Genomic DNA, 12,821 nt, shown 5'->3' with positions numbered 1-12,821 from the left:
TGCTTTTATTCCCTTCAAAATATCTTGCTGTGAGGGAGTTGACAAACAATGTGAAGTCTGTCCTGGAGGGATTGTGTTTAAAATGGGTATGAAGGACTTAGGGCCAACTTAAAGCATTGGGATATGGTGATGGACAGCAAACCAGCAGCTTTGGTGATAAACCATATATCAGGACAGTAGCAAATACAGTGCAGCAGCCCCCCATTTATTCTTAGATGGTGCTGGATGCCCACATGGGTCTGTATATTGTCCTGTACTGTGCATGTGCTCACAGAAGCCTGTGGTGGGCCACCAGATGGGACTAGTGTGGGAGGTGATGCATGCCTCCAGACTGGGTAGCAAGGTAGGTGATGGTTTCTATACTCCTATGTGAAGGGTTTGTGATGCCAATTTGGGTGTGCTGTTCCTTGCACCTGCTGACTTCTCTCTTTCCTCCCTCTCTTCCAGGAGCTGAGCATTGTGACCTGCCCTGCTCCTTCCTGCTCAGAGTGGGAACAACCTGAAGGACATCTTGGAGCCACGTGTACTGCTTCATGCAGTTAAAGTAAGGTTAAATGTTTTGGCAACTGTTTCAGGTGCAAGTGAGGGTGGAGGTGAGGGGTTTGGGGGACTAGGTTTGCCCAGATTACCTGCTGAGGGGATGCTGATATCAAAGCACATGTTATAAGCAAATCCAACAAGTTGTTTTGCCAAGAAATACAGATTTCTTTGTGGTGGACGCAAGAAAGAAAAGAAAGGGGCTCTGTGGTCTCTTCCCTTGCATCAACCATATGCCATGGTGTAAAATAGTACTTAACACTTAGAGCATCAGCTGGTTTTCCCTGTTATTTTAAGATACGACATTCATGTCCTTGGGGCAGGCACATAGTTACAGCCTGAGGATTTCTGTAGGAGCTAGTCAGGATCAGAGCTCCAGTCCATGGGGCTCAGGTCCCACCGGTTGCTGGTCGGACGGGCCTTCCTGTCAGCAGAACTGCCATCTCTCTGTCCTGGAGCAGTCAGGGCATTGAGGCTTCTGGCTTTGTTTTTCTGTTAACACCAGCTTCTTGGTGTGGTGAACCAGATCAGGGGCTGGATCTGACCTAAAAGCGAATATATGGTTATTGCAGAACTGATGGTAGCTGTTCCTGACTCATGGAGCTACACCCATTCCCTCCAAAAAGCCTTGAATTTGCAAAAACTGTTAGCCTGAAGCACGGAAGCTGTGAGAGCATTGCTTGGAAATGGGTGCTTGTCTTGTTTGAGCTCTGTCAAGGGAGGGAGGAAAACCACTGCAAGCTCTCTCTTTTCTCCTTCCACTGCCTCTAACCTGTTTACTTTCTCTAGTGTCTCACATTTTCCATGGTCTTGCCTGTGAAAATGATGTTTTAATGACACTGAATCAAAATAATTTGGCATTACTAAGCTGTGGCAACAGCTGGGTGGATTCACCATAAACTGCTGTTACTGCAGAGAGACAAGTATTTACTGTAATTATTTGGGTTTCCTTTTTTCAGCAGGGTTGGGCAGGGGAATTATACCTATTTTCAGAGCTTGAGAAAGCAATGAAGTCTTTGGCAAAATTATGAATGAAACCTGCCTCATGGGGAATGAGTATGTGACTGGCTGAGTGCTAGTCTGCAGGTTTGTCATGAATGTTGATGCTCTTTAACCAAATGTATGGAGCTGTGTTTAAAGGAGAAATGCATGACAGAAGCTACTGTCTAAGAGGATAAATTTGTGGCTTGATTTGACTTTGGTTTCTTAATGTGCTGCTAATTTCTGGAGAGCAGTGAGCTTGCAGTGAGCAGTGCTTGATGCTGAGGAAGATGCCAGACCCCTTCCCTGGGGTAACCAAGGTGGTAACTTCTTCCTTGCGTAAGAGCAGCAGAGAAATCTCTGGGGAGCACCAACCCAGGCAGCAATAGCTTCTCACCTGACCTCCTGCCTGGGAACCAGCCTCTGGGTGTGCCTCCTTGGAAGGATCTAGAAAAAAAAGAAAAACTGGAGTTTAGGAGTGGCATTCTCATACCCTTTATTTTTTCTGCCTGCTGGTCTAGTATTTCCATAATTGTGCTTATAATGCTAATCTTTTAATTTCATTCATACACTGGTTACTACCTAATGAACTTAATGAGCTCTGTAACATTTAAAATAGCTGCATAACTTGAAAAAAACCCAACAAACCCCAGTAATAGAGGGATGTATTTCCACTCCCCAAGCTTAATCTTGTGTTCTAATGTAGTTGCAGAGTGTTGCCTGGCTGGGGAACAGCTGCACAGCGTGGGCTCTGGGTTCTGCATAGCTGCTTCTCCCTGAGCTGGGGTAATAAATGATTTACTGGGGAGGCTGGGACCTGTGGGCACTTAACCCCTATGATTCCTGAGGGACCAGTCTGAAAGGCGACTTTGTAAAGGCAGTTGGGAGAAATGAATTCAGGTGTGAAGCTGGGTGTCTGTTTGCAAAGTTTGGTTTTTTTCAAGTGTGAACTACCTGCAGAAAGGCTGCAGCCCAGAAGGTGGGGTAGTGGAATTGGGTAGAAACTGTTCTTATTTGAATTTTTATTATTAATGCTTTAATTTAAAAATCAGATTTGAATGAGTGTTCTCTCTTGTCTGTTTCAGAGATACAATATTCTCTGGTGCTTTGGGTTTTATAGTTTGCAGGGCATTCCCTGGATGTGTAGTGTATTAGTGTCCTGGGAACAGAGCTGCAACTCTGATTTTTCCCCTCTGAGGGTACAATACCAAGTGTCTCCATTGTTGCACTTGCTAGGTGAATGATCACGGAATCATAGAGTGGTTTGGGTTGGAAGGGACCTTAAAGATCATCTAGTTCATACCATGGGCAGGGACACCTCCCACTAGACCAAAGACGTGCATTTTTTGAGACTGTCATGCTACAGGAGGGATGCTCCAGTAAAACAAGCATATTCTGAGAGTACTTGAAATATTTGCTAGAGGAGAATGTTTTTCCCAACATTTTGTTACTTGAAGGCAAAGGAGCACTTAAATAATTCTTAATTTTGCATTGGCAGATGCAGTTGTGCTGTGCTATAAGAGACTGGGGTTAGAAGAGGGGCTCCAGAAGGAAACCTGTTTCTGATGCTGTTTTCCTCTTCTGGGAAAAAAATGCCAGCCAGGCTTTCCCCAAGTAATTCCACCATGCCTGGAGCTGCAGAGTGGAAGCATTTACAAAAGGGAGCCCACAGGGAAGAGTGAGTCTGGTGTTACTCTTCAGAGAGGAAAAGCACATTAAAGCATTGGGTACCGAACCTGCTCTGACCAAAATGAGAGCAGAGGCGTTCTTGGTCTTGATGCCAGCTTTTCCAACTCTTAACTGTGGCTTTAGCAGTTAAAGTTGGTGTATGCACTTATTAAAATATGCATTGGATAACTACCTGCTTTGCACTTGCTAGGAAACATTTAATAATATTTGTCAACAGGAAAATATGCATGGTGCTTTGGGCCTCAGGAGTTGTTTTCCACTCCAGGCCTGCATTTTTTGTGAAGTGGTACAAGTGCTTCGGCTTGTGGGACACAGAGAGAAGGGGAGGGTCTTACTGTTCAGCTCCAGGGCTTTTTTTTTCTTTTCCCACAATCATTGTTGCTCAAGGTAGTTCCTAAAACAACACAGCTTTGAGAGTCAAGAGAATAGTAAGGTGGAGAAAGCTGGCTTTAGGATGTGTGTTGTAGTCAAGAGTTGTTGGGATGAGTAGGTAGAGGCTTTGCTCTCTCCCACTGCCTAAGTAAGGCCACAGGCATTTCGGTGCTGATGACAACCATCCATCATATTTATCCTTTTATGTATTTGGATGAAAAACTCCCCAAGTCCTGTTTTTCCCTCCCCACTGTTCTTCACCTGGTGCTGAGCATCTGGAGACTATCAGTCCCATATAGTTCATTTTACTTTCAAAAGTAACTAGCAGCTTTCATCATGCTTCTGCTTCAGTCCATTAGGATGGACCCCAATTCTGCAGAAAACTTGTCCTTTGAAAATTGGGGCTTTTCAAGAAGTTCCTAGTGACGCACCCGAAGCCAATAATTGCTCTTACAAATGTGAGCTCGTTGTTGCTGAGAAGTTTCACACAATATACTGCCAAAATGTGTTTTCAAACTGCAGAGTGTATTGGAAGTATAAACTGGATTTTGCTCATTGGAAGAGGCATCTAGATGTCTGCTGTGGATTTCTGGAAGTTAATATTTGAGCCTGAGATAAATGTCTCATGCATACGTGAAACAGCAGCCCCAGAACCTGTTGGAGGACCTAATTTGAGTATAAACATACATGGTGCACTTTAATTCAAGTCGACTGTTAGTTCTTAACTTTATTAGGATGTAGCTACTTGAACTGAAGATGTGGTCTGTGATTTTTATTTTATTATAGCAGCATGATAGCTCCTCTTGAAACATTGTTTGGATTTTACAAATTGGCATCTTAAATATTGTTTGCCATTAGTAATATTTTAAAGGGAAACAATGGCAAGTGAGGGCAGGGTTCTATCTTATTAGAAGTGAATTGGCTGACAGCGTGTGTGTATTGTAAAATGGGAAATTAATCACCCTGTGTTGATGACCCTTGGACATTTACAAAAGGCTGGTCTTTATGTTGCACAAATAGATTCCGGACACAGGAAAGAGGCTTGTAACAAGAGGATGAGATCAGTTTGTATAATTAGAGCTAGCTAATAATCCTTTCACTCTCTGTTTTTCCAACTTTTACAGTATCTTTCTTTACTTGTTATTGGGCATATGGACTGTAGAGTGATAGCTGCTGTGATCTGAATTTTTTGGGTTTGTGTTTTGTATCTACTAATGGGTCAGGAGATGGGAGCAAAGAAACCAGATGTGCACATTTGCGGGAGATCGCTGCCTTCCTCTGCTTGGCACAGGGAACAGCTCTGCTTTTATTAACCCTGCACAGCTTCATCTCTTTCCAGCCTTTGGGTGGGAATTAAGGAATCCATTAATAGTATTTTTAGCAATTATGAGATTGAAGTGGTGCAAAAGAAGAAATGGAGTCCTTTGGCTACAAGTATTTAGCCAGGTATTTTCCTCTGGAGGAACACAGTGCTGGCAGAGCTGGGTAAGGGACTTACTATAGTGTGAAAAAGGCTTAAGCTTATTTTTTTAATGCATGTGTGTATATGCTAGCCTGTACCTCAGCTTTGTGTTAAGCTTCATTAGCTTGGTGTTGGCTGGAGTGTGGGTGGCCCCGGAGCAGTGGTGGGTGCAGCCCAGGAACAGTGCGGGGCCAGTTCCTGCTGCCAGGAAGCTGAGCTACATTAAGCAAAACAAGTTAATCTATATCCAGAGCATTTTATTAAATCATCAGTCAATTAAATCGGTGGCGCTCTGTTAGCTCGTGTTCCAGCCAGACTCCTGGCCCCTCTGCTGTGTCATAACCTGTGAGTTGTTCAGCTATAGCAACTCCTTGACCTCTCTTTGGTGGGTTGTTGTACTTGAAGGCCATGGTACTGAGGCCTCCAACACCATTAAGAGAAAAAAAAAAAAGGATTTTGGGCTGATTTTGCAACTTAGTATATTTTTCAATATTATTATTATTTTTTCCTAGGGGGAGAAGGATGTCATTAAGTTTTTTCTTTTCCTTGCTGTGAAAGCAGACTATGTCCATCTGGTTTTCCAGTGTTGTCTTGCTGGGCTACCTCCAGGCCTTTGGAGGCAAGCAACAGTAGAGTCAGGAAAACACAAAATGTCTTTAAATCTCCTTTCCTCTGCTCACAGCCCAAAGAAACTCCTGTATATTTGTAAGTGAATGGCAGCATATGGTTTTGTTTGCAGACAGGACACAGCTGGGAAGCAGTATCACCTGTGAAAATGCTGCATGAGCAATACACATTTTTCTTAAAAGCAATTAGTTTAGTGACAAAACATAACCTTCAGCAAATGGCATAAATTCAGATGATTGTACACAAATACCTGGGTTTTTTTTTAGTTCTAAGCTCATCTGTGATAGTAAACACAATGTGCTGTTAACTTGTTTGCTGCCATACATTTGAAGTGTGGTTTCTCATTTCCTCACCTCCTTTTCATGGTTGATGGCTTTTACGGGTATATCACTTTTCTGTCTGCAAAATAACCTTGTGATGGGTTATTTCTCCTGATTCCTTCAGCCTCCTATTTCTGACCATATATGTACAATTATACATGAACATAGCTACTGTTGGATTCAGTTGTATGACACCTGGAAGGACATGTGGTCATCTTCTGTCTTGAGGTTTATTTTAGTCACTGCAATCACGTCTACTCTTTACACATTTCTCCATGCAGATCACTGAAGAACAGGGCTGTGGGTTTATTTCTCCTACTGAAGTTGTTTGTAGGCTTTGGTCTGGATTTTTTTAGTCTTTCACATGAATTTGAAGGAAGCGGTACTAATACGCTGATTAGAAGGCTCATTCATTTTATGAATGATGAGTTTTGGAGTTTGTTCAGGTTGAGTGAAACTTGTGGGCCAGAGTGTGTGAGGAAACCTGTGTCTCACCCAACATCATAGGGTAATAGCAAGTTAGTGCAGATCTGAACTTTGTAGGAAGATAGCCAGGAAAATTCCAAACTACAAAATATAATAAAACCCCCCTGCATCATTGTTTCTCTGTTTTCAGACTTTTTGCTACAGGTAAAAAAGAACCAAACCAAGAAGTGCCTTTTTTCAAATATTTGTGTTAAAACAAAAAAGAGAGGAGACTGATGATGGGTAAAACAAGGCGGTAATGTCATATACCACTCATAAGAAAAGGAGAATATTCCAGCTCCGTAATTCCCTTCATACTAGGGGAGAACAAGAAACTTGTGAAAGACATTGCTATTTTAGATCTCTTTGCATGAAATTTGTGGTTCCAGCAGGATTTTCTCTGTGAGTGGCTGGTTGATCTTCTTTCTGGTACCCCATTTGCTGTTTCCCCATCTTTCTCTTATATAGTTTAGAGCAGCAGCACTTTATTTCCTGAAATTCAGTCCTCCTGCTACTACTAAGCACTTCATAAACTAACATTTTGTGAAACTAGAGTGTGGGGGAGTGCCCTGGAGGACACTGGGTTTTGTTGGATGACAAGTAATGTGTTTTTGGGAGCTTGATTTTATTTTTGTAATGGAGCTGTAAAGAAGGAGGTGATGCAGCCCAGCAAGGGTGCTGGATGTGTGTACTTGGGAAATCCTTGAGTTCCTATAAACCTTTTTTACAGCCTCTGGGTTGTTTGTCTAAAGGATCTCGGGGTTGGCTATAAAGCAGGTTGTCCCACCATGGGACTTGGTCTTGGGGGCAATGTTACAGTACAAAAAAAAATCTGTTTATGGCTTACTCTCTTACAGACAGCCAGCACAAACAGTGCTTCTCTCATTTCTATGGAATATATGTAGTTTGGACTACCTGGTGAGCTGTTTCTCCAGAGCTTTGAAGTCACAAAGTTCAGTTGTTTCAAGGACTGAAGTCCTTACGAACCACTGTTACAGAATGGTTTTGCACAAAGTAAACTCTGTTTCATTTACAAAACAAAAAAGAAAAAAAATAGAATCCTCCTTAGCCTTTCATCCCAGAGATGCTGTGATGTGGTCCCTGTTACAGCTGGAAAGCTATCCTGCTTGCTCTGCATTTCTGCTTATCTATTGGAATGCTTTCCATGCCATCTGTAACTTCATCAGATTCTCCATGTGTACTTTGGCTGTTCTTTTCCACCCGCAACCACAAGCTCTTTATGGTTAAGATTGCTTTTTTGTACAGCTGGGAGTTCATGGTTAAAGCTTGGCATATACAGATCATTGTTTCTAAAATCAAATGCTAAAATGGAAAAAAAGTCAAGTTCTGAGATTCAGGTAAGATTCAGCAACGCTTAAACTTTTGAAGTGTATCTAAAGCTGAAGTTTACCTGAAAAAAACCCTTTAAACTGAGCTTTAAAAGCTTGCAAGAGCTCAAACACTGAAAATTGAAATGTCTTCAGTGCATAAGGGAGAGGGAAGGGGGTAGGAAGACTTACCCAGACATACTCCTCCTGCTTGTTGCAGCTCTGGTTGGTGGTTGGAATTGGGAGTGGTCTTTTTTGTTTCTTACTGTGCTTTAGCTCTCAGTTCTGATTAGAAAAATTAAATCCCTAAACAGACTATTCAGAGGCTGAGGTCCTGAGAGTAGCAGGATGTTTTCTTTCTTACATACTCCTTGTATGCTTCATGGAGTGAAGCAGCAGGTCATGGATGCTGGGCAGCATGCAGCAATTGCGTGGTGAAACTGGTGTTGGATGTGTTCTTGCTGCCGAAACCTGAACAGGGCACAGTGGGAACATGGAAAAAACATTTTGGAAGCTGCTATCTATGTGGTTCTCAAAACCCTTTAGCATTTCTGGCTGTGTATGACCTGGGTTGATCTGAAGGACCATTTGCATCACTTTTGTATTCCAGATACAGTTTTTCTGGGATGCCTATAAGAAATAAGCCAACTAATTAAGGTTAAATTAGATGGTAGCTGGCAATACTGGATGAAGAGGATTTATTGCTTACGTGTTTGTATCCCTTTCCACTGTCTGTGCTTATTTGTAAACTCTTCAGGGCAGAAACTGTTTGCATTGACATTTTTTACAGTATGTAACCAGTGGAGCCTTAATCCTGGCTGAGGTTTTGGGAACCACAGTAAAGCAAATAACTGTGTTGTTGTTTTTTTCTTTCTTTCTTTCCCTGTGATATGTTACCATGCTTAGAGAAATCAAACAGTTGTTTGTCCTCATCCATGAAATTTTGTGCAAAATAAGCGAAGTTCTCTGGAAGAGACTTCTAATACAGCTCTCTGTATTAAGTATTTAATGTTTAGCAGAGAAGAAAGGTATCCTTCCTCTTTTGAGAAGACTTCAGTAGCTTTTAATTTTACTGACCTGTGCAGATCTTTGTGATGTTGAAAACCGCTGTTGCTTTTAAGAGCTTGAATCTGGATTATTTTTTTTCATGTCCTACTTTCAAATTTGCAAAAGCAAGGGATTTCACTGTGTTATCCCAAGGGGAAAAACCTAATAAAATTCCAGAAAGACTGCAAGATAAGTGTGTGGATTGCTGTTGAACGTGTGATCAACCTCCCAGATGCTGAAATTCCAAAGATTCAGCCATTTAAATGATTTGAATGTTTGAAGTACAGGCAACTGCTACTGGAGCAGCATCTATGGGCTGCCAGGAGGGTGCCCATAGCATGACTTGTGCTGGGTGGGAGCTGGACAAGGGAGGTGGGATTTTTATTTACCTTTTCTTGTTAGTTTGGCTTTCAAGGCAGTTCATGTGCAGTCCTGCTGCTCTCACAGGAGGACCAGGTGTTCTCTCTGCAGTCTGCATTACCTGGGAGAGCAAGTGCTACCTGCCCCAAAATACAGAAATTGCTTTCTGGGGCTCAGAGCAGGCATCGGAATGCAGGATATGTTCCTCTAACATAGATGAAAACACAGTTTAGCCTTTTTCTCAACTTAATTTTGCACTTCAAGTAATCTACCTTATTAATTGACTGTATTAGGATCCTTATGAATCTTGGTTTGATTATGCCCAGTGTGGTCTTTCTTGTGTCCCCTTTTCTTACTGTATTAAAGTAGTTCTTTTAAAAAGTTTTTTTGGAGGCTGATCCCTGCCTACCCACTGGTTAGAGAAGTTCACTTGCCTAGAAACCTAAATTTAGTCCTTCGCTGATGCAGAGTAGTCATTCAAGCTTATCTGTCACTCAGTTTTTCTCATGTTTTTGCCAAAGCACTTCCTAACAAGATAAAATAAAATCTCTTCCAAACCTGCCTGTCTCCTTACAAACTAAGTTTGCATCCTTTGAAAAATTGGACTGACATGTGTATTATGAAATGAGAAATAATTTTAAGTTGTTGATGTAAGGGTCAACTAGTATGATAAAAGAGGGGGGAAAAGATCTTCCTGCAGGAAGTATTTTCAGGATTTTTGCTTTCTTGTTTGACAAGACCAAGTGTTCAGCGGTGTCACCTTATTTTGCTGCTGTTGTGCACTTCTCTTGCCAAATCCAACAAAAGCTGCTTATGACTTTGAACTCATAAGACTTCACTGTTTTCCTTGAAGTGTCCACGTTATCCCATCAAGTTTTCACTTCTTTCGGCCACTGTGACTTGTGGCACTTCCATTACAGCTAAAACCAACTCTACCACAGAAAGAGGTTACCCTCTGGGAGTTTTGAATGTCAGTAAATCCTTTAATGATCTGTACATGCCTTTCTCCTCTTTCCCATTTCTCTTGCTACTCAGCTGCCATCAGGCATCTGATAGGAAGGTGACAGAGCAGGACAAAATAAATGTTCTGTACTTCTGTAGGATGGCAAAGATCAGAAGATGCCATCTCACTTTATTCCTTGCATTTCAGGAACCTAAATGCTCGGTTGAGGGCATGCTCTTCTGCAGATGATGTTTCATACAGGCTTTTGATACCTTCAATGCAGCCTGTTTGAGCGAGACAGAACAGGAAAGCTCATTTTACTAGTTTCCACCAAAGGTCTTAAACTCATATAGTCTGCTCCATAGAAAAGCACTGATGAAAAACTTCATGAAAGGAGCTTGGGCAGTGTATACATGTTGGGACTTCCAGCTACAATGTCTTGAGTGTATGAAGTGTGATGTGTAACATGACAGCTTCTTACTTGGGATAAATCTGGCAGAGTAGACCTTGTGATGGAGCACATCAACTGTGGTTTCTCCTTCTTATGAAGGTGTGATGGATGTTGGTGGCATCTTGTGCAAAAAAGGTGACAGCAGAAAGGGGGCTGACAGCTGATCAGTCCTATGGTGTTGCAACCCAAGTGTCAAATAAGGAAGCATTAGTTTGTAGTACAGGCCCCTCTGTGGCTTTGCTGTCAAGGGCAGGCTAAAGCTCCAATGAAGCATTGAGTGAGAAAGGACAAAAGTTCCAGCTTAGATACTTGTTTCCTCCTGTCAACACCTCTCAGCTTCTCAAACCTACATGAGGGAGGGGAAAATAAGACAGTATAAATCCTGTTTCTGCTTTTTGGGATTAGATGCGTCCCCCCAGGCTTGCAGTTAGAGCCTTCCTCCTTGTTTCATGAAGCTTTGGATGGGACTTTTTAGAAAACATTGGCTCGATGACTTAGAAGAGGAAACACAGTGGAGTAGGAGGGATGTGGCAGTGGTGAGAACACCCTGCTGAGCTTGAGAAGTGGCTGGTGCTCCGTGGGTTTGCCGAAGCAAAACAAACAGCTGCGGTTGAAATCCAGGTGTGACTTCCCCATGTGTGTGCTTGTTAATTTTGCTTTTTGAGTGAATTTGGATGTAATTTGCTTTCAGATCACTCAAGTTATTGTGTGTAATTGTAAGAGTGACAATAAAATACCTGTGACTCGTGGTAGGGAAGAGGTAAAGCTGTTAAATAACAAAAGAGGGAGGGATATCTATATTTGAGTACGTTAGAATAACTTCCTTTATTTGGGAGGAGAGAGAAACTTGAGTAGAATATATGTATTGCCTGGGGTGTCTTGGGCAAATACAAACCTTTCATGTTCTGTTTTCCCAAATTTTTCATATGACATAATTTACCTTGCACCTTATCCTGTAGAAGACCAGGAGTAATATTCCCAGTGTGGAATGATGGCTGAAGTTTGGGGATAAGGCGTAATCCTAACATTTGATGTAGATGCAAATGTGTAGATTCTTTGTCTTTATATCAACACTATCTTTTATCAGCAAAAAGTTATTCAGTTACTTGTCAAGATTTGAAAAGATGTGGTAAGAAAACAATGCTTCCTGAGGGAACTGGAGTATTGCAATGAGGCTTTGTAGAAATCCAAATGTGAAGTGGGCTTAAAAGGGAGTTTTTCCAACCATGGTTTAATTTCCATGAAATACAATAAACCCTCCTGGTTGGATAATGTTTTGGCACCTCTGTTCAAGATGCCCAGGTTCAGAATAAAAGAGAGAGGCTCAGGTATGTTATGAATGGAGGTTGGCAGGGCTTGTGTGTTTTTTGGTTTTGTTGTTTTTTTCTTTTTGAGCTCTCAGTAGGGCTGGAACAGCAGGAGCATGTTCTAGGGCAGAAGTGAGAGTTGCCTGCAGAGCTGTTTGTGGAGCTCACTTGCCCAAATTATAGTGCTGCTAGTCCCCTCATTTCATGAGTAGGTCAGTCTTTCTAAGAGTTGAAAATAAAGGGAAAACTCTCAGGCATAACCATTTTGAGGCATTCTTGCTGTTGGAAGGGGACTCTTGAGGTTAAAAACAGGTATGAATTTGACTGGATTTAAAACTACTGCAAAATATTTGTCCATCCCCTGGCTGCCTTGCAGGACCTTTTGCACAGGGACTGTTTGAGTGAGCAGGCTTGGCAGGTAGCTCAGACATCTTAAAGCAATGGGTACAAAAATGCTTCTTTGTAAAATAAGGAGAGCATGTGAGGGAGCAAGGATAGTTGGAATTCAGCTAAGAAAACTTCGGCTGTGGTTTAATTTCTGTCTCACTAAAGGCAAACTGTGGGATTTGGAAGGGAGTGAAGTATGAACAAGATCCTGTGTTTTCGATGTGAAAAGCAGAGTGGTATTTCATCCCTTTTTTAAAAAGGGTTTGAAGTATTTGCAGAGCATTACCAGTACTGCAGACATGAGCAACAGCAGAAATTCCATTTTTAATTGTTTTGCATTCCTTCTTAGGATCCTGGACTGTTTAATACACACATTAAATGAAAACTTGCAGCTTCATATCCAGGGTGAATATTTTCTGCTGCAATGGAGAAACTAATGCAAGTGAAATTCTAGTTCAACCTATACAAAGCTGAATCCAAATAATTTTCACCAGGTTATAAAGAAATTCTAAGGCTAGACCTGAAAATTTTCTTGACTAAAATCA

General features: G+C 41.8%; 1 protein-coding gene across 8 annotated transcripts in view; it reads left to right on the top strand.

The window, feature by feature from the left end:
• Positions 1–499: 499 nt before the first annotated feature.
• Positions 500–12,821, top strand: part of AKAP13 (A-kinase anchoring protein 13) — a 159,224-nt gene continuing 146,902 nt past the window's right edge. For all 8 annotated transcript variants that reach the window (XM_051628924.1, XM_051628923.1, XM_051628920.1 and 5 more), the window contains exon 1: positions 500–544. The gene's annotated coding sequence lies outside the window, so the exon portion shown is untranslated. The remainder of the gene's footprint in view (positions 545–12,821) is intronic.

Source organism: Apus apus, chromosome 10 (genome assembly GCF_020740795.1).
Source record: "Apus apus isolate bApuApu2 chromosome 10, bApuApu2.pri.cur, whole genome shotgun sequence".
Lineage (NCBI taxonomy): Eukaryota > Metazoa > Chordata > Aves > Apodiformes > Apodidae > Apus > Apus apus.
The sequence above is the reverse complement of the archived record's forward strand: the minus strand, read 5'-3'. Positions and strand labels throughout refer to the sequence as shown.